This window comes from Mycteria americana, unplaced genomic scaffold, assembly GCF_035582795.1.
Source record: "Mycteria americana isolate JAX WOST 10 ecotype Jacksonville Zoo and Gardens unplaced genomic scaffold, USCA_MyAme_1.0 Scaffold_35, whole genome shotgun sequence".
In the NCBI taxonomy this organism is placed as follows: Eukaryota; Metazoa; Chordata; class Aves; order Ciconiiformes; family Ciconiidae; genus Mycteria; species Mycteria americana.
This window is the reverse complement of record NW_027445623.1, coordinates 1015419-1035420: the sequence shown is the minus strand read 5'-3', so window position 1 is coordinate 1035420 and position 20002 is coordinate 1015419.

The window sequence follows — 20002 nt, the reverse complement described above, 5'->3', positions numbered from 1 at the left end:
GCTTCCTAATGGGGCAACACTCTGTATCTCTCTCTGGCAGAGCCCGGCTGCCAAATTGGAAACGTCCAGAGATTGCGCCCACAGGAAAGCTGCCAGCACTGAAAGCTGTAGCTGGTTTTCACTGTCCCTTGGAACTGCATTCGCTGCCACACAGACATTCGCGCTCTGCTAAAGCTTTGCTTCCTAATGGGGCAACACTCTGTATCTCTCTCAGGCAGAGCCCAGCTGCCAAATTGGAAACGTCCAGAGATTGCGCCCACAGGAAAGCTGCCAGCACTGAAAGCTGTAGCTGGTTTTCACTGTCCCTTGGAACTGCATTCGCTGCCACACAGACATTTGCGCTCTGCTAAAGCTTTGCTTCCTAATGGGGCAACGCTCTGTATCTCTCTCTGGCAGAGCCCAGCTGCCAAATTGGAAACGTCCAGAGATTGCGCCCACAGGAAAGCTGCCAGCACTGAAAGCTGTAGCTGGTTTTCACTGTCCCCTGGAACTGCACTCGCTGCCACACAGACATTCGCGCTCTGCTAAAGCTTTGCTTCCTAATGGGGCAACACTCTGTATCTCTCTCTGGCAGAGCCCGGCTGCCAAATTGGAAACGTCCAGAGATTGCGCCCACAGGAAAGCTGCCAGCACTGAAAGCTCTAGCTGGTTTTCACTGTCCCTTGGAACTGCATTCGCTGCCACACAGACATTCGCCCTCTGCTAAAACTTTGCTTCCTAATGGGGCAACACTCTGTATCTCTCTCTGGCAGAGCCCGGCTGCCAAATTGAAAACGTCCAGAGATTGCGCCCACAGGAAAGCTGCCAGCACTGAAAGCTCTAGCTGGTTTTCACTGTCCCTTGGAACTGCATTCGCTGCCACACAGACATTCGCGCTCTGCTAAAGCATTGCTTCGTAATGGGGCAACACTCTGTATCTCTCTCTGGCAGAGCCCGGCTGCCAAATTGGAAACGTCCAGAGATTGCGCCCACAGGAAAGCTGCCAGCACTGAAAGCTGTAGCTGGTTTTCACTGTCCCTTGGAACTGCATTCGCTGCCACACAGACATTCGCGCTCTGCTAAAGCATTGATCGTAATGGGGCAACACTCTGTATCTCTCTCTGGCAGAGCCCGGCAGTGAAATTGGAAACGTCCAGAGATTGCGCCCACAGGAAAGCTGCCAGCACTGAAAGCTGTAGCTGGTTTTCACTGTCCCTTGGAACTGCATTCCCTGCCACACAGACATTCGCGCTCTTCTAAAGCTTTGCTTCCTAATGGGGCAACACTCTGTATCTCTCTCTGGCAGAGCCCGGCTGCCAAATTGAAAACGTCCAGAGATTGCGCCCACAGGAAAGCTGCCAGCACTGAAAGCTCTAGCTGGTTTTCACTGTCCCTTGGAACTGCACTCGCTGCCACACAGACATTCGCGCTCTACAAAAGCATTGCTTGGTAATGGGGCAAAACTCTGTATGACTCTCTCCCAGTGCCTGGCAGTGAAATTGGAAATGTCCAGAGATTGCGGCCACACGAAAGCTGCCAGCACTGAAAGCTGTAGCTGGTTTTCACTGTCCCTTGGACCTGCATTCGCTGCCACACAGACATTCGCGCTCTGCTAAAGCATTGCTTCGTAATGGGGCAACACTCTGTATCTCTCTCTGGCAGAGCCCGGCAGTGAAATTGGAAACCTCCAGATATTGCGCCCACAGGAAAGCTGCCAGCACTGAAAGCTGTAGCTGGTTTTCACTGTCCCTTGGAACTGCATTCGCTGCCACACAGACATTCGCGCTGTGCTAAAGCTTTGCTTCCTAATGGGGCAACACTCTGTATGACTTTCTCCCAGTGCCTGGCAGTGAAATTGGAAACGTCCAGAGATTGCGCCCACAGGAAAGCTGCCAGCACTGAAAGCTGTAGATGGTTTTCACTGTCCCCTGGAACTGCACTCGCTGCCACACAGACATTCGCGCTCTGCTAAAGCTTTGCTTCCTAATGGGGCAACACTCTGTATCTCTCTCTGGCAGAGCCCGGCTGCCAAATTGGAAACGTCCAGAGATTGCGCCCACAGGAAAGCTGCCAGCACTGAAAGCTGTAGCTGGTTTTCACTGTCCCTTGGAACTGCATTCGCTGCCACACAGACATTCGCGCTCTGCTAAAGCTTTGCTTCCTAATGGGGCAACACTCTGTATCTCTCTCAGGCAGAGCCCAGCTGCCAAATTGGAAACGTCCAGAGATTGCGCCCACAGGAAAGCTGCCAGCACTGAAAGCTGTAGCTGGTTTTCACTGTCCCTTGGAACTGCATTCGCTGCCACACAGACATTCGCGTTCTGCTAAAGCTTTGCTTCCTAATGGGGCAACGCTCTGTATCTCTCTCTGGCAGAGTACGGCAGTGAAATTGGAAACGTCCAGAGATTGCGCCCACAGGAAAGCTGCCAGCACTGAAAGATGTAGCTGGTTTTCACTGTCCCTTGGAACTGCATTCGCTGCCACACAGACATTCGCGCTCTGCTAAAGCTTTGCTTCCTAATGGGACAACACTCTCTGTGACTTTCTCCCAGTGCCTGCCAGTGAAATTGGAAACGTCCAGAGATTACACCCACAGGAAAGCTGCCAGCACTGAAAGATGTAGCTGGTTTTCACTGTCCCTTGGAACTGCATTCGCTGCCACACAGACATTCGCGCTCTGCTAAAGCATTGCTTCGTAATGGGGCAACACTCTGTATCTCTCTCTGGCAGAGCCCGGCAGTGAAATTGGAAACGTCCAGAGATTGCACCCACAGGAAAGCTGCCAGCACTGAAAGCTGTAGCTGGTTTTCACTGTCCCTTGGAACTGCATTCGCTGCCACACAGACATTCGCGTTCTGCTAAAGCTTTGCTTCCTAATGGGGCAACGCTCTGTATCTCTCTCTGGCAGAGTCCGGCAGTGAAATTGGAAACGTCCAGAGATTGCGCCCACAGGAAAGCTGCCAGCACTGAAAGATGTAGCTGGTTTTCACTGTCCCTTGGAACTGCATTCGCTGCCACACAGACATTCGCGCTCTGCTAAAGCTTTGCTTCGTAATGGGGCAACACTCTGTATCTCTCTCTGGCAGAGCCCGGCTGTGAAATTGGAAACGTCCAGAGATTGCGCCCACAGGAAAGCTGCCAGCACTGAAAGCTCTAGCTGGTTTTCTCTGTCCCTTGGAACTGCATTCGCTGCCACACAGACATTCGCGCTGTGCTAAAGCTTTGCTTCCTAATGGGGCAACACTCTGTATGACTTTCTCCCAGTGCCTGGCAGTGAAATTGGAAACGTCCAGAGATTGCGCCCACAGGAAAGCTGCCAGCACTGAAAGCTCTAGCTGGTTTTCACTGTCCCCTGGAACTGCACTCGCTGCCACACAGACATTCGCGCTCTGCTAAAGCTTTGCTTCCTAATGGGGCAACACTCTGTATCTCTCTCTGGCAGAGCCCGGCTGCCAAACTGGAAACGTCCAGAGATTGCGCCCACAGGAAAGCTGCCAGCACTGAAAGCTGTAGCTGGTTTTCACTGTCCCTTGGAACTGCATTCGCTGCCACACAGACATTCGCGCTCTGCTAACGCTTTGCTTCCTAATGGGGCAACACTCTCTGTGACTTTCTCCCAGTGCCTGCCAGTGAAATTGGAAACGTCCAGAGATTGCACCCACAGGAAAGCTGCCAGCACTGAAAGATGTAGCTGGTTTTCACTGTGCCTTGGAACTGCATTCGCTGCCACACAGACATTCGCGCTCTGCTAAAGCATTGCTTCGTAATGGGGCAACACTCTGTATCTCTCTCTGGCAGAGCCCGGCTGCCAAACTGGAAACGTCCAGAGATTGCGCCCACAGGAAAGCTGCCAGCACTGAAAGCTGTAGCTGGTTTTCACTGTCCCTTGGAACTGCATTCGCTGCCACACAGACATTCGCGCTCTGCTAAAGCTTTGCTTCGTAATGGGGCAACACTCTGTATCTCTCTCTGGTAGAGCCCGGCAGTGAAATTGGAAACGTCCAGAGATTGCGCCCACAGGAAAGCTGCCAGCACTGAAAGATGTAGCTGGTTTTCACTGTCCCTTGGAACTGCATTCGCTGCCACACAGACAGTCGCGCTCTGCTAAAGCTTTGCTTCCTAATGGGGCAACACTCTGTATCTCACTCTGGCAGAGCCCGGCTGTCAAATTGGAAACGTCCAGGGATTGTGCCCACAGGAAAGCTGCCAGCACTGAAAGCTGTAGCTGGTTTTCACTGTCCCTTGGAACTGCATTCGCTGCCACACAGACATTTGCGCTCTACAAAAGCATTCCTAGATAATGGGGCAACACTCTGTATGACTTTCTCCCAGTGCCTGGCAGTGAAATTGGAAACGTCCAGAGATTGCGCCCACAGGAAAGCTGCCAGCACTGAAAGCTGTAGCTGGTTTTCACTGTCCCTTGGAACTGCATTCGCTGCCACACAGACATTCGCGCTCTGCTAAAGCTTTGCTTCCTAATGGGGCAACACTCTGTATCTCTCTCTGGCAGAGCCCGGCAGTGAAATTGGAAACGTCCAGAGATTGCGCCCACAGGAAAGCTGCCAGCACTGAAAGCTGTAGCTGGTTTTCACTGTCCCTTAGAACTGCATTCGCTGCCACACAGACATTCGCGCTCTGCTAAAGCATTGCTTCATAATGTGGCAACACTCTGTATCTCTCTCTGGCAGAGCCCGGCTGCCAAATTGGAAACGTCCAGAGATTGTGCCCACAGGAAAGCTGCCAGCACTGAAAGCTGTAGCTGGTTTTCACTGTCCCTTGGAACTGCATTTGCTGCCACACAGACATTCGCGCTCTGCTAAAGCTTTGATTCGTAATGGGGCAACACTCTGTATCTCTCTCTGGCAGAGCCCGGCAGTGAAATTGGAAACGTCCAGAGATTGCGCCCACAGGAAAGCTGCCAGCACTGAAAGCTGTAGCTGGTTTTCACTGTCCCTTGGAACTGCATTCGCTGCCACACAGACATTCGCGCTCTGCTAAAGCTTTGCTTCCTAATGGGGCAACACTCTGTATCTCTCTCTGGCAGAGCCCGGCAGTGAAATTGGAAACGTCCAGAGATTGCGCCCACAGGAAAGCTGCCAGCACTGAAAGCTGTAGCTGGTTTTCACTGTCCCCTGGAACTGCACTCGCTGCCACACAGACATTCGCGCTCTGCTAAAGCTTTGCTTCCTAATGGGGCAACACTCTGTATCTCTCTCTGGCAGAGCCCGGCTGCCAAATTGGAAACGTCCAGAGATTGCGCCCACAGGAAAGCTGCCAGCACTGAAAGCTGTAGCTGGTTTTCACTGTCCCTTGGAACTGCATTCGCTGCCACACAGACATTCGCGCTCTGCTAAAGCTTTGCTTCCTAATGGGGCAACACTCTCTGTGACTATCTCCCAGTGCCTGCCAGTGAAATTGGAAAAGTCCAGAGATTGCGCCCACAGGAAAGCTGCCAGCACTGAAAGCTGTAGCTGGTTTTCACTGTCCCTTGGAACTGCATTCGGTGCCACACAGACATTCGCGCTCTGCTAAAGCATTGCTTCGTAATGGGGCAACACTCTGTATCTCTCTCTGGCAGAGCCCGGCTGTCAAATTGGAAACGTCCAGAGATTGCGCCCACAGGAAAGCTGCTAGCACTGAAAGATGTAGCTGGTTTTCACTGTCCCTTGGAACTGCATTCGCTGCCACACAGACATTCGCGCTCTGCTAAAGCATTGCTTCGTTATGGGGCAACACTCTGTATCTGTCTCTGGCAGAGCCCGGCAGTGAAATTGGAAACGTCCAGAGATTGCGCCCACAGGAAAGCTGCCAGCACTGAAAGCTGTAGCTGGTTTTCACTGTCCCTTGGAACTGCATTCACTGCCACACAGACATTCGCGCTCTGCTAAAGCTTTGCTTCCTAATGGGGCAACACTCTGTATCTCTCTCTGGCAGAGCCCGGCTGCCAAATTGAAAACGTCCAGAGATTGCGCCCACAGGAAAGCTGCCAGCACTGAAAGCTCTAGCTGGTTTTCACTGTCCCTTGGAACTGCATTCGCTGCCACACAGACATTCGCGCTCTGCTAAAGCATTGCTTCGTAATGGGGCAACACTCTGTATCTCTCTCTGGCAGAGCCCGGCTGCCAAATTGGAAACGTCCAGAGATTGCGCCCACAGGAAAGCTGCCAGCACTGAAAGCTGTAGCTGGTTTTCACTGTCCCCTGGAACTGCATTCGCTGCCACACAGACATTCGCGCTCTGCTAAAGCTTTGCTTCGTAATGGGGCAACACTCTGTATCTCTCTCTGGCAGAGCCCGGCAGTGAAATTGGAAACGTCCAGAGATTGCGCCCACAGGAAAGCTGCCAGCACTGAAAGATGTGGCTGGTTTTCACTGTCCCTTGGAACTGCATTCGCTGCCACACAGACATTCGCGCTCTGCTAAAGCTTTGCTTCCTAATGGGGCAACACTCTGTATCTCTCTCTGGCAGAGCCCGGCTGCCAAATTGGAAACGTCCAGAGATTGCGCCCACAGGAAAGCTGCCAGCACTGAAAGCTGTAGCTGGTTTTCACTGTCCCTTGGAACTGCATTCGCTGCCACACAGACATTCGCGCTCTGCTAAAGCTTTGCTTCCTAATGGGGCAACACTCTCTGTGACTATCTCCCAGTGCCTGCCAGTGAAATTGGAAACGTCCAGAGATTGCGCCCACAGGAAAGCTGCCAGCACTGAAAGCTGTAGCTGGTTTTCACTGTCCCTTGGAACTGCATTCGCTGCCACACAGACATTTGCGCTCTGCTAAAGCTTTGCTTCCTAATGGGGCAACGCTCTGTATCTCTCTCTGGCAGAGCCCAGCTGCCAAATTGGAAACGTCCAGAGATTGCGCCCACAGGAAAGCTGCCAGCACTGAAAGCTGTAGCTGGTTTTCACTGTCCCCTGGAACTGCACTCGCTGCCACACAGACATTCGCGCTCTGCTAAAGCATTGCTTCCTAATGGGGCAACACTCTGTATCTCTCTCTGGCAGAGCCCGGCTGCCAAATTGGAAACGTCCAGAGATTGCGCCCACAGGAAAGCTGCCAGCACTGAAAGCTCTAGCTGGTTTTCACTGTCCCTTGGAACTGCATTCGCTGCCACACAGACATTCGCGCTCTGCTAAAGCTTTGCTTCGTAATGGGGCAACACTCTCTGTGACTTTCTCCCAGTGCCTGCCAGTGAAATTGGAAACGTCCAGAGATTGCACCCACAGGAATGCTGCCAGCACTGAAAGATGTAGCTGGTTTTCACTGTCCCCTGGAACTGCATTCGCTGCCACACAGACATTCGCGCTCTGCTAAAGCTTTGCTTCCTAATGGGGCAACACTCTGTATCTCTCTCTGGCAGAGCCCGGCAGTGAAATTGGAAACGTCCAGAGATTGCGCCCACAGGAAAGCTGCCAGCACTGAAAGCTGTAGCTGGTTTTCACTGTCCCTTGGAACTGCATTCGCTGCCACACAGACATTCGCGTTCTGTTAAAGCTTTGCTTCCTAATGGGGCAACGCTCTGTATCTCTCTCTGGCAGAGTCCGGCAGTGAAATTGGAAACGTCCAGAGATTGCGCCCACAGGAAAGCTGCCAGCACTGAAAGATGTAGCTGGTTTTCACTGTCCCTTGGAACTGCATTCGCTGCCACACAGACATTCGCGCTCTGCTAAAGCTTTGCTTCCTAATGGGGCAACACTCTGTATCTCTCTCTGGCAGAGCCCGGCTGCCAAATTGGAAACGTCCAGAGATTGCGCCCACAGGAAAGCTGCCAGCACTGAAAGCTGTAGCTGGTTTTCACTGTCCCCTGGAACTGCATTCGCTGCCACACAGACATTCGCGCTCTGCTAAAGCTTTGCTTCGTAATGGGGCAACACTCTGTATCTCTCTCTGGCAGAGCCCGGCAGTGAAATTGGAAACGTCCAGAGATTGCGCCCACAGGAAAGCTGCCAGCACTGAAAGATGTGGCTGGTTTTCACTGTCCCTTGGAACTGCATTCGCTGCCACACAGACATTCGCGCTCTGCTAAAGCTTTGCTTCCTAATGGGGCAACACTCTGTATCTCTCTCTGGCAGAGCCCGGCTGCCAAATTGGAAACGTCCAGAGATTGCGCCCACAGGAAAGCTGCCAGCACTGAAAGCTGTAGCTGGTTTTCACTGTCCCTTGGAACTGCATTCGCTGCCACACAGACATTCGCGCTCTGCTAAAGCTTTGCTTCCTAATGGGGCAACACTCTCTGTGACTATCTCCCAGTGCCTGCCAGTGAAATTGGAAACGTCCAGAGATTGCGCCCACAGGAAAGCTGCCAGCACTGAAAGCTGTAGCTGGTTTTCACTGTCCCTTGGAACTGCATTCGCTGCCACACAGACATTTGCGCTCTGCTAAAGCTTTGCTTCCTAATGGGGCAACGCTCTGTATCTCTCTCTGGCAGAGCCCAGCTGCCAAATTGGAAACGTCCAGAGATTGCGCCCACAGGAAAGCTGCCAGCACTGAAAGCTGTAGCTGGTTTTCACTGTCCCCTGGAACTGCACTCGCTGCCACACAGACATTCGCGCTCTGCTAAAGCATTGCTTCCTAATGGGGCAACACTCTGTATCTCTCTCTGGCAGAGCCCGGCTGCCAAATTGGAAACGTCCAGAGATTGCGCCCACAGGAAAGCTGCCAGCACTGAAAGCTCTAGCTGGTTTTCACTGTCCCTTGGAACTGCATTCGCTGCCACACAGACATTCGCGCTCTGCTAAAGCTTTGCTTCGTAATGGGGCAACACTCTCTGTGACTTTCTCCCAGTGCCTGCCAGTGAAATTGGAAACGTCCAGAGATTGCACCCACAGGAATGCTGCCAGCACTGAAAGATGTACTTGGTTTTCACTGTCCCCTGGAACTGCATTCGCTGCCACACAGACATTCGCGCTCTGCTAAAGCTTTGCTTCCTAATGGGGCAACACTCTGTATCTCTCTCTGGCAGAGCCCGGCAGTGAAATTGGAAACGTCCAGAGATTGCGCCCACAGGAAAGCTGCCAGCACTGAAAGATGTAGCTGGTTTTCACTGTCCCTTGGAACTGCATTCGCTGCCACACAGACATTCGCGCTCTGCTAAAGCTTTGCTTCCTAATGGGGCAACACTCTGTATCTCTCTCTGGCAGAGCCCGGCTGCCAAATTGAAAACGTCCAGAGATTGCGCCCACAGGAAAGCTGCCAGCACTGAAAGCTCTAGCTGGTTTTCACTGTCCCTTGGAACTGCATTCGCTGCCACACAGACATTCGCGCTCTGCTAAAGCATTGCTTCGTAATGGGGCAACACTCTGTATCTCTCTCTGGCAGAGCCCGGCTGCCAAATTGGAAACGTCCAGAGATTGCGCCCACAGGAAAGCTGCCAGCACTGAAAGCTCTAGCTGGTTTTCACTGTCCCCTGGAACTGCATTCGCTGCCACACAGACATTCGCGCTCTGCTAAAGCTTTGCTTCGTAATGGGGCAACACTCTGTATCTCTCTCTGGCAGAGCCCGGCAGTGAAATTGGAAACGTCCAGAGATTGCGCCCACAGGAAAGCTGCCAGCACTGAAAGATGTGGCTGGTTTTCACTGTCCCTTTGAACTGCATTCGCTGCCACACAGACATTCGCGCTCTGCTAAAGCTTTGCTTCCTAATGAGGCAACACTCTGTATCTCTCTCTGGCAGAGCCCAGCAGTGAAATTGGAAACGTCCAGAGATTGCGCCCACAGGAAAGCTGCCAGCACTGAAAGCTGTAGCTGGTTTTCACTGTCCCTTGGAACTGCATTCGCTGCCACACAGACATTTGCGCTCTGCTAAAGCTTTGCTTCCTAATGGGGCAACGCTCTGTATCTCTCTCTGGCAGTACCCAGCTGCCAAATTGGAAACGTCCAGAGATTGCGCCCACAGGAAAGCTGCCAGCACTGAAAGCTGTAGCTGGTTTTCACTGTCCCCTGGAACTGCACTCGCTGCCACACAGACATTCGCGCTCTGCTAAAGCATTGCTTCCTAATGGGGCAACACTCTGTATCTCTCTCTGGCAGAGCCCGGCTGCCAAATTGGAAACGTCCAGAGATTGCGCCCACAGGAAAGCTGCCAGCACTGAAAGCTCTAGCTGGTTTTCACTGTCCCTTGGAACTGCATTCGCTGCCACACAGACATTCGCCCTCTGCTAAAACTTTGCTTCCTAATGGGGCAACACTCTGTATCTCTCTCTGGCAGAGCCCGGCAGTGAAATTGGAAACGTCCAGAGATTGCGCCCACAGGAAAGCTGCCAGCACTGAAAGCTGTAGCTGGTTTTCACTGTCCCTTGGAACTGCATTCGCTGCCACACAGACATTCGCGCTCTGCTAAAGCATTGCTTCGTAATGGGGCAACACTCTGTATCTCTCTCTGGCAGAGCCCGGCAGTGAAATTGGAAACGTCCAGAGATTGCGCCCACAGGAAAGCTGCCAGCACTGAAAGCTGTAGCTGGTTTTCACTGTCCCTTGGAACTGCATTCGCTGCCACACAGACATTCGCGCTCTGCTAAAGCATTGATCGTAATGGGGCAACACTCTGTATCTCTCTCTGGCAGAGCCCGGCAGTGAAATTGGAAACGTCCAGAGATTGCGCCCACAGGAAAGCTGCCAGCACTGAAAGCTGTAGCTGGTTTTCACTGTCCCTTGGAACTGCATTCCCTGCCACACAGACATTCGCGCTCTTCTAAAGCTTTGCTTCCTAATGGGGCAACACTCTGTATCTCTCTCTGGCAGAGCCCGGCTGCCAAATTGAAAACGTCCAGAGATTGCGCCCACAGGAAAGCTGCCAGCACTGAAAGCTCTAGCTGGTTTTCACTGTCCCTTGGAACTGCACTCGCTGCCACACAGACATTCGCGCTCTACAAAAGCATTGCTTGGTAATGGGGCAAAACTCTGTATGACTCTCTCCCAGTGCCTGGCAGTGAAATTGGAAATGTCCAGAGATTGCGGCCACACGAAAGCTGCCAGCACTGAAAGCTGTAGCTGGTTTTCACTGTCCCCTGGAACTGCATTCGCTGCCACACAGACATTCGCGCTCTGCTAAAGCATTGCTTCGTAATGGGGCAACACTCTGTATCTCTCTCTGGCAGAGCCCGGCAGTGAAATTGGAAACCTCCAGATATTGCGCCCACAGGAAAGCTGCCAGCACTGAAAGCTGTAGCTGGTTTTCACTGTCCCTTGGAACTGCATTCGCTGCCACACAGACATTCGCGCTGTGCTAAAGCTTTGCTTCCTAATGGGGCAACACTCTGTATCTCTCTCTGGCAGAGCCCGGCTGCCAAATTGAAAACGTCCAGAGATTGCGCCCACAGGAAAGCTGCCAGCACTGAAAGCTGTAGCTGGTTTTCACTGTCCCTTGGAACTGCATTCGCTGCCACACAGACATTCGCGCTCTGCTAAAGCTTTGCTTCCTAATGGGGCAACACTCTGTATCTCTCTCTGGCAGAGCCCAGCTGCCAAATTGGAAACGTCCAGAGATTGCGCCCACAGGAAAGCTGCCAGCACTGAAAGCTGTAGCTGGTTTTCACTGTCCCCTGGAACTGCACTCGCTGCCACACAGACATTCGCGCTCTGCTAAAGCATTGCTTCCTAATGGGGCAACACTCTGTATCTCTCTCTGGCAGAGCCCGGCTGCCAAATTGGAAACGTCCAGAGATTGCGCCCACAGGAAAGCTGCCAGCACTGAAAGCTCTAGCTGGTTTTCACTGTCCCTTGGAACTGCATTCGCTGCCACACAGACTTTCGCCCTCTGCTAAAACTTTGCTTCCTAATGGGGCAACACTCTGTATCTCTCTCTGGCAGAGCCCGGCAGTGAAATTGGAAACGTCCAGAGATTGCGCCCACAGGAAAGCTGCCAGCACTGAAAGCTGTAGCTGGTTTTCACTGTCCCTTGGAACTGCATTCGCTGCCACACAGACATTCGCGCTCTGCTAAAGCATTGCTTCGTAATGGGGCAACACTCTGTATCTCTCTCTGGCAGAGCCCGGCAGTGAAATTGGAAACGTCCAGAGATTGCGCCCACAGGAAAGCTGCCAGCAGTGAAAGCTGTAGCTGGTTTTCACTGTCCCTTGGAACTGCATTCGCTGCCACACAGACATTCGCGCTCTGCTAAAGCATTGATCGTAATGGGGCAACACTCTGTATCTCTCTCTGGCAGAGCCCGGCAGTGAAATTGGAAACGTCCAGAGATTGCGCCCACAGGAAAGCTGCCAGCACTGAAAGCTGTAGCTGGTTTTCACTGTCCCTTGGAACTGCATTCCCTGCCACACAGACATTCGCGCTCTTCTAAAGCTTTGCTTCCTAATGGGGCAACACTCTGTATCTCTCTCTGGCAGAGCCCGGCTGCCAAATTGAAAACGTCCAGAGATTGCGCCCACAGGAAAGCTGCCAGCACTGAAAGCTCTAGCTGGTTTTCACTGTCCCTTGGAACTGCACTCGCTGCCACACAGACATTCGCGCTCTACAAAAGCATTGCTTGGTAATGGGGCAAAACTCTGTATGACTCTCTCCCAGTGCCTGGCAGTGAAATTGGAAATGTCCAGAGATTGCGGCCACACGAAAGCTGCCAGCACTGAAAGCTGTAGCTGGTTTTCACTGTCCCTTGGACCTGCATTCGCTGCCACACAGACATTCGCGCTCTGCTAAAGCATTGCTTCGTAATGGGGCAACACTCTGTATCTCTCTCTGGCAGAGGCCGGCATTGAAATTGGAAACCTCCAGATATTGCGCCCACAGGAAAGCTGCCAGCACTGAAAGCTGTAGCTGGTTTTCACTGTCCCTTGGAACTGCATTCGCTGCCACACAGACATTCGCGCTGTGCTAAAGCTTTGCTTCCTAATGGGGCAACACTCTGTATGACTTTCTCCCAGTGCCTGGCAGTGAAATTGGAAACGTCCAGAGATTGCGCCCACAGGAAAGCTGCCAGCACTGAAAGCTGTAGATGGTTTTCACTGTCCCCTGGAACTGCACTCGCTGCCACACAGACATTCGCGCTCTGCTAAAGCTTTGCTTCCTAATGGGGCAACACTCTGTATCTCTCTCTGGCAGAGCCCGGCTGCCAAATTGGAAACGTCCAGAGATTGCGCCCACAGGAAAGCTGCCAGCACTGAAAGCTGTAGCTGGTTTTCACTGTCCCTTGGAACTGCATTCGCTGCCACACAGACATTCGCGCTCTGCTAAAGCTTTGCTTCCTAATGGGGCAACACTCTCTGTGACTTTCTCCCAGTGCCTGCCAGTGAAATTGGAAACGTCCAGAGATTACACCCACAGGAAAGCTGCCAGCACTGAAAGATGTAGCTGGTTTTCACTGTCCCTTGGAACTGCATTCGCTGCCACACAGACATTCGCGCTCTGCTAAAGCATTGCTTCGTAATGGGGCAACACTCTGTATCTCTCTCTGGCAGAGCCCGGCAGTGAAATTGGAAACGTCCAGAGATTGCACCCACAGGAAAGCTGCCAGCACTGAAAGATGTAGCTGCTTTTCACTGTCCCTTGGAACTGCATTCGCTGCCACACAGACATTCGCGCTCTGCTAAAGCTTTGCTTCGTAATGGGGCAACACTCTCTGTGACTTTCTCCCAGTGCCTGCCAGTGAAATTGGAAACGTCCAGAGATTGCACCCACAGGAATGCTGCCAGCACTGAAAGATGTAGCTGGTTTTCACTGTCCCCTGGAACTGCATTCGCTGCCACACAGACATTCGCGCTCTGCTAAAGCTTTGCTTCCTAATGGGGCAACACTCTGTATCTCTCTCTGGCAGAGCCCGGCAGTGAAATTGGAAACGTCCAGAGATTGCGCCCACAGGAAAGCTGCCAGCACTGAAAGCTGTAGCTGGTTTTCACTGTCCCTTGGAACTGCATTCGCTGCCACACAGACATTCGCGTTCTGTTAAAGCTTTGCTTCCTAATGGGGCAACGCTCTGTATCTCTCTCTGGCAGAGTCCGGCAGTGAAATTGGAAACGTCCAGAGATTGCGCCCACAGGAAAGCTGCCAGCACTGAAAGATGTAGCTGGTTTTCACTGTCCCTTGGAACTGCATTCGCTGCCACACAGACATTCGCGCTCTGCTAAAGCTTTGCTTCCTAATGGGGCAACACTCTGTATCTCTCTCTGGCAGAGCCCGGCTGTCAAATTGGAAACGTCCAGAGATTGCGCCCACAGGAAAGCTGCTAGCACTGAAAGATGTAGCTGGTTTTCACTGTCCCTTGGAACTGCATTCGCTGCCACACAGACATTCGCGCTCTGCTAAAGCATTGCTTCGTTATGGGGCAACACTCTGTATCTGTCTCTGGCAGAGCCCGGCAGTGAAATTGGAAACGTCCAGAGATTGCGCCCACAGGAAAGCTGCCAGCACTGAAAGCTGTAGCTGGTTTTCACTGTCCCTTGGAACTGCATTCACTGCCACACAGACATTCGCGCTCTGCTAAAGCTTTGCTTCCTAATGGGGCAACACTCTGTATCTCTCTCTGGCAGAGCCCGGCTGCCAAATTGAAAACGTCCAGAGATTGCGCCCACAGGAAAGCTGCCAGCACTGAAAGCTCTAGCTGGTTTTCACTGTCCCTTGGAACTGCATTCGCTGCCACACAGACATTCGCGCTCTGCTAAAGCATTGCTTCGTAATGGGGCAACACTCTGTATCTCTCTCTGGCAGAGCCCGGCTGCCAAATTGGAAACGTCCAGAGATTGCGCCCACAGGAAAGCTGCCAGCACTGAAAGCTGTAGCTGGTTTTCACTGTCCCCTGGAACTGCATTCGCTGCCACACAGACATTCGCGCTCTGCTAAAGCTTTGCTTCGTAATGGGGCAACACTCTGTATCTCTCTCTGGCAGAGCCCGGCAGTGAAATTGGAAACGTCCAGAGATTGCGCCCACAGGAAAGCTGCCAGCACTGAAAGATGTGGCTGGTTTTCACTGTCCCTTGGAACTGCATTCGCTGCCACACAGACATTCGCGCTCTGCTAAAGCTTTGCTTCCTAATGAGGCAACACTCTGTATCTCTCTCTGGCAGAGCCCAGCAGTGAAATTGGAAACGTCCAGAGATTGCGCCCACAGGAAAGCTGCCAGCACTGAAAGCTGTAGCTGGTTTTCACTGTCCCTTGGAACTGCATTCGCTGCCACACAGACATTTGCGCTCTGCTAAAGCTTTGCTTCCTAATGGGGCAACGCTCTGTATCTCTCTCTGGCAGTACCCAGCTGCCAAATTGGAAAAGTCCAGAGATTGCGCCCACAGGAAAGCTGCCAGCACTGAAAGCTGTAGCTGGTTTTCACTGTCCCCTGGAACTGCACTCGCTGCCACACAGACATTCGCGCTCTGCTAAAGCATTGCTTCCTAATGGGGCAACACTCTGTATCTCTCTCTGGCAGAGCCCGGCTGCCAAATTGGAAACGTCCAGAGATTGCGCCCACAGGAAAGCTGCCAGCACTGAAAGCTCTAGCTGGTTTTCACTGTCCCTTGGAACTGCATTCGCTGCCACACAGACATTCGCCCTCTGCTAAAACTTTGCTTCCTAATGGGGCAACACTCTGTATCTCTCTCTGGCAGAGCCCGGCAGTGAAATTGGAAACGTCCAGAGATTGCGCCCACAGGAAAGCTGCCAGCACTGAAAGCTGTAGCTGGTTTTCACTGTCCCTTGGAACTGCATTCGCTGCCACACAGACATTCGCGCTCTGCTAAAGCATTGCTTCGTAATGGGGCAACACTCTGTATCTCTCTCTGGCAGAGCCCGGCAGTGAAATTGGAAACGTCCAGAGATTGCGCCCACAGGAAAGCTGCCAGCACTGAAAGCTGTAGCTGGTTTTCACTGTCCCTTGGAACTGCATTCGCTGCCACACAGACATTCGCGCTCTGCTAAAGCATTGATCGTAATGGGGCAACACTCTGTATCTCTCTCTGGCAGAGCCCGGCAGTGAAATTGGAAACGTCCAGAGATTGCGCCCACAGGAAAGCTGCCAGCACTGAAAGCTGTAGCTGGTTTTCACTGTCCCTTGGAACTGCATTCCCTGCCACACAGACATTCGCGCTCTTCTAAAGCTTTGCTTCCTAATGAGGCAACACTCTGTATCTCTCTCTGGCAGAGCCCGGCTGCCAAATTGAAAACGTCCAGAGATTGCGCCCACAGGAAAGCTGCCAGCACTGAAAGCTCTAGCTGGTTTTCACTGTCCCTTGGAACTGCACTCGCTGCCACACAGACATTCGCGCTCTACAAAAGCATTGCTTGGTAATGGGGCAAAACTCTGTATGACTCTCTCCCAGTGCCTGGCAGTGAAATTGGAAATGTCCAGAGATTGCGGCCACACGAAAGCTGCCAGCACTGAAAGCTGTAGCTGGTTTTCACTGTCCCCTGGAACTGCATTCGCTGCCACACAGACATTCGCGCTCTGCTAAAGCATTGCTTCGTAATGGGGCAACACTCTGTATCTCTCTCTGGGAGAGCCCGGCAGTGAAATTGGAAACCTCCAGATATTGCGCCCACAGGAAAGCTGCCAGCACTGAAAGCTGTAGCTGGTTTTCACTGTCCCTTGGAACTGCATTCGCTGCCACACAGACATTCGCGCTGTGCTAAAGCTTTGCTTCCTAATGGGGCAACACTCTGTATGACTTTCTCCCAGTGCCTGGCAGTGAAATTGGAAACGTCCAGAGATTGCGCCCACAGGAAAGCTGCCAGCACTGAAAGCTGTAGATGGTTTTCACTGTCCCCTGGAACTGCACTCGCTGCCACACAGACATTCGCGCTCTGCTAAAGCTTTGCTTCCTAATGGGGCAACACTCTGTATCTCTCTCTGGCAGAGCCCGGCTGCCAAATTGGAAACGTCCAGAGATTGCGCCCACAGGAAAGCTGCCAGCACTGAAAGCTGTAGCTGGTTTTCACTGTCCCTTGGAACTGCATTCGCTGCCACACAGACATTCGCGCTCTGCTAAAGCTTTGCTTCCTAATGGGGCAACACTCTGTATCTCTCTCTGGCAGAGCCCAGCTGCCAAATTGGAAACGTCCAGAGATTGCGCCCACAGGAAAGCTGCCAGCACTGAAAGCTGTAGCTGGTTTTCACTGTCCCCTGGAACTGCACTCGCTGCCACACAGACATTCGCGCTCTGCTAAAGCATTGCTTCCTAATGGGGCAACACTCTGTATCTCTCTCTGGCAGAGCCCGGCTGCCAAATTGGAAACGTCCAGAGATTGCGCCCACAGGAAAGCTGCCAGCACTGAAAGCTCTAGCTGGTTTTCACTGTCCCTTGGAACTGCATTCGCTGCCACACAGACATTCGCCCTCTGCTAAAACTTTGCTTCCTAATGGGGCAACACTCTGTATCTCTCTCTGGCAGAGCCCGGCAGTGAAATTGGAAACGTCCAGAGATTGCGCCCACAGGAAAGCTGCCAGCACTGAAAGCTGTAGCTGGTTTTCACTGTCCCTTGGAACTGCATTCGCTGCCACACAGACATTCGCGCTCTGCTAAAGCATTGCTTCGTAATGGGGCAACACTCTGTATCTCTCTCTGGCAGAGCCCGGCAGTGAAATTGGAAACGTCCAGAGATTGCGCCCACAGGAAAGCTGCCAGCACTGAAAGCTGTAGCTGGTTTTCACTGTCCCTTGGAACTGCATTCGCTGCCACACAGACATTCGCGCTCTGCTAAAGCATTGATCGTAATGGGGCAACACTCTGTATCTCTCTCTGGCAGAGCCCGGCAGTGAAATTGGAAACGTCCAGAGATTGCGCCCACAGGAAAGCTGCCAGCACTGAAAGCTGTAGCTGGTTTTCACTGTCCCTTGGAACTGCATTCCCTGCCACACAGACATTCGCGCTCTTCTAAAGCTTTGCTTCCTAATGGGGCAACACTCTGTATCTCTCTCTGGCAGAGCCTGGCTGCCAAATTGAAAACGTCCAGAGATTGCGCCCACAGGAAAGCTGCCAGCACTGAAAGCTCTAGCTGGTTTTCACTGTCCCTTGGAACTGCACTCGCTGCCACACAGACATTCGCGCTCTGCTAAAGCATTGCTTCGTAATGGGGCAACACTCTGTATCTCTCTCTGGCAGAGCCCGGCAGTGAAATTGGAAACCTCCAGATATTGCGCCCACAGGAAAGCTGCCAGCACTGAAAGCTGTAGCTGGTTTTCACTGTCCCTTGGAACTGCATTCGCTGCCACACAGACATTCGCGCTGTGCTAAAGCTTTGCTTCCTAATGGGGCAACACTCTGTATGACTTTCTCCCAGTGCCTGGCAGTGAAATTGGAAACGTCCAGAGATTGCGCCCACAGGAAAGCTGCCAGCACTGAAAGCTGTAGATGGTTTTCACTGTCCCCTGGAACTGCACTCGCTGCCACACAGACATTCGCGCTCTGCTAAAGCTTTGCTTCCTAATGGGGCAACACTCTGTATCTCTCTCTGGCAGAGCCCGGCTGCCAAATTGGAAACGTCCAGAGATTGCGCCCACAGGAAAGCTGCCAGCACTGAAAGCTGTAGCTGGTTTTCACTGTCCCTTGGAACTGCATTCGCTGCCACACAGACATTCGCGCTCTGCTAAAGCTTTGCTTCCTAATGGGGCAACACTCTCTGTGACTTTCTCCCAGTGCCTGCCAGTGTAATTGGAAACGTCCAGAGATTACACCCACAGGAAAGCTGCCAGCACTGAAAGATGTAGCTGGTTTTCACTGTCCCTTGGAACTGCACTCGCTGCCACACAGACATTCGCGCTCTGCTAAAGCATTGCTTCGTAATGGGGCAACACTCTGTATCTCTCTCTGGCAGAGCCCGGCAGTGAAATTGGAAACGTCCAGAGATTGCACCCACAGGAAAGCTGCCAGCACTGAAAGATGTAGCTGCTTTTCACTGTCCCTTGGAACTGCATTCGCTGCCACACAGACATTCGCGCTCTGCTAAAGCTTTGCTTCGTAATGGGGCAACACTCTCTGTGACTTTCTCCCAGTGCCTGCCAGTGAAATTGGAAACGTCCAGAGATTGCACCCACAGGAATGCTGCCAGCACTGAAAGATGTAGCTGGTTTTCACTGTCCCCTGGAACTGCATTCGCTGCCACACAGACATTCGCGCTCTGCTAAAGCTTTGCTTCCTAATGGGGCAACACTCTGTATCTCTCTCTGGCAGAGCCCGGCAGTGAAATTGGAAACGTCCAGAGATTGCGCCCACAGGAAAGCTGCCAGCACTGAAAGCTGTAGCTGGTTTTCACTGTCCCTTGGAACTGCATTCGCTGCCACACAGACATTCGCGTTCTGTTAAAGCTTTGCTTCCTAATGGGGCAACGCTCTGTATCTCTCTCTGGCAGAGTCCGGCAGTGAAATTGGAAACGTCCAGAGATTGCGCCCACAGGAAAGCTGCCAGCACTGAAAGATGTAGCTGGTTTTCACTGTCCCTTGGAACTGCATTCGCTGCCACACAGACATTCGCGCTCTGCTAAAGCTTTGCTTCCTAATGGGGCAACACTCTGTATCTCTCTCTGGCAGAGCCCGGCTGTCAAATTGGAAACGTCCAGAGATTGCGCCCACAGGAAAGCTGCTAGCACTGAAAGATGTAGCTGGTTTTCACTGTCCCTTGGAACTGCATTCGCTGCCACACAGACATTCGCGCTCTGCTAAAGCATTGCTTCGTTATGGGGCAACACTCTGTATCTGTCTCTGGCAGAGCCCGGCAGTGAAATTGGAAACGTCCAGAGATTGCGCCCACAGGAAAGCTGCCAGCACTGAAAGCTGTAGCTGGTTTTCACTGTCCCTTGGAACTGCATTCGCTGCCACACAGACATTCGCGCTCTGCTAAAGCATTGCTTCGTAATGGGGCAACACTCTGTATCTCTCTCTGGCAGAGCCCGGCAGTGAAATTGGAAACGTCCAGAGATTGCGCCCACAGGAAAGCTGCCAGCACTGAAAGCTGTAGCTGGTTTTCACTGTCCCTTGGAACTGCATTCACTGCCACACAGACATTCGCGCTCTGCTAAAGCTTTGCTTCCTAATGGGGCAACACTCTGTATCTCTCTCTGGCAGAGCCCGGCTGCCAAATTGAAAACGTCCAGAG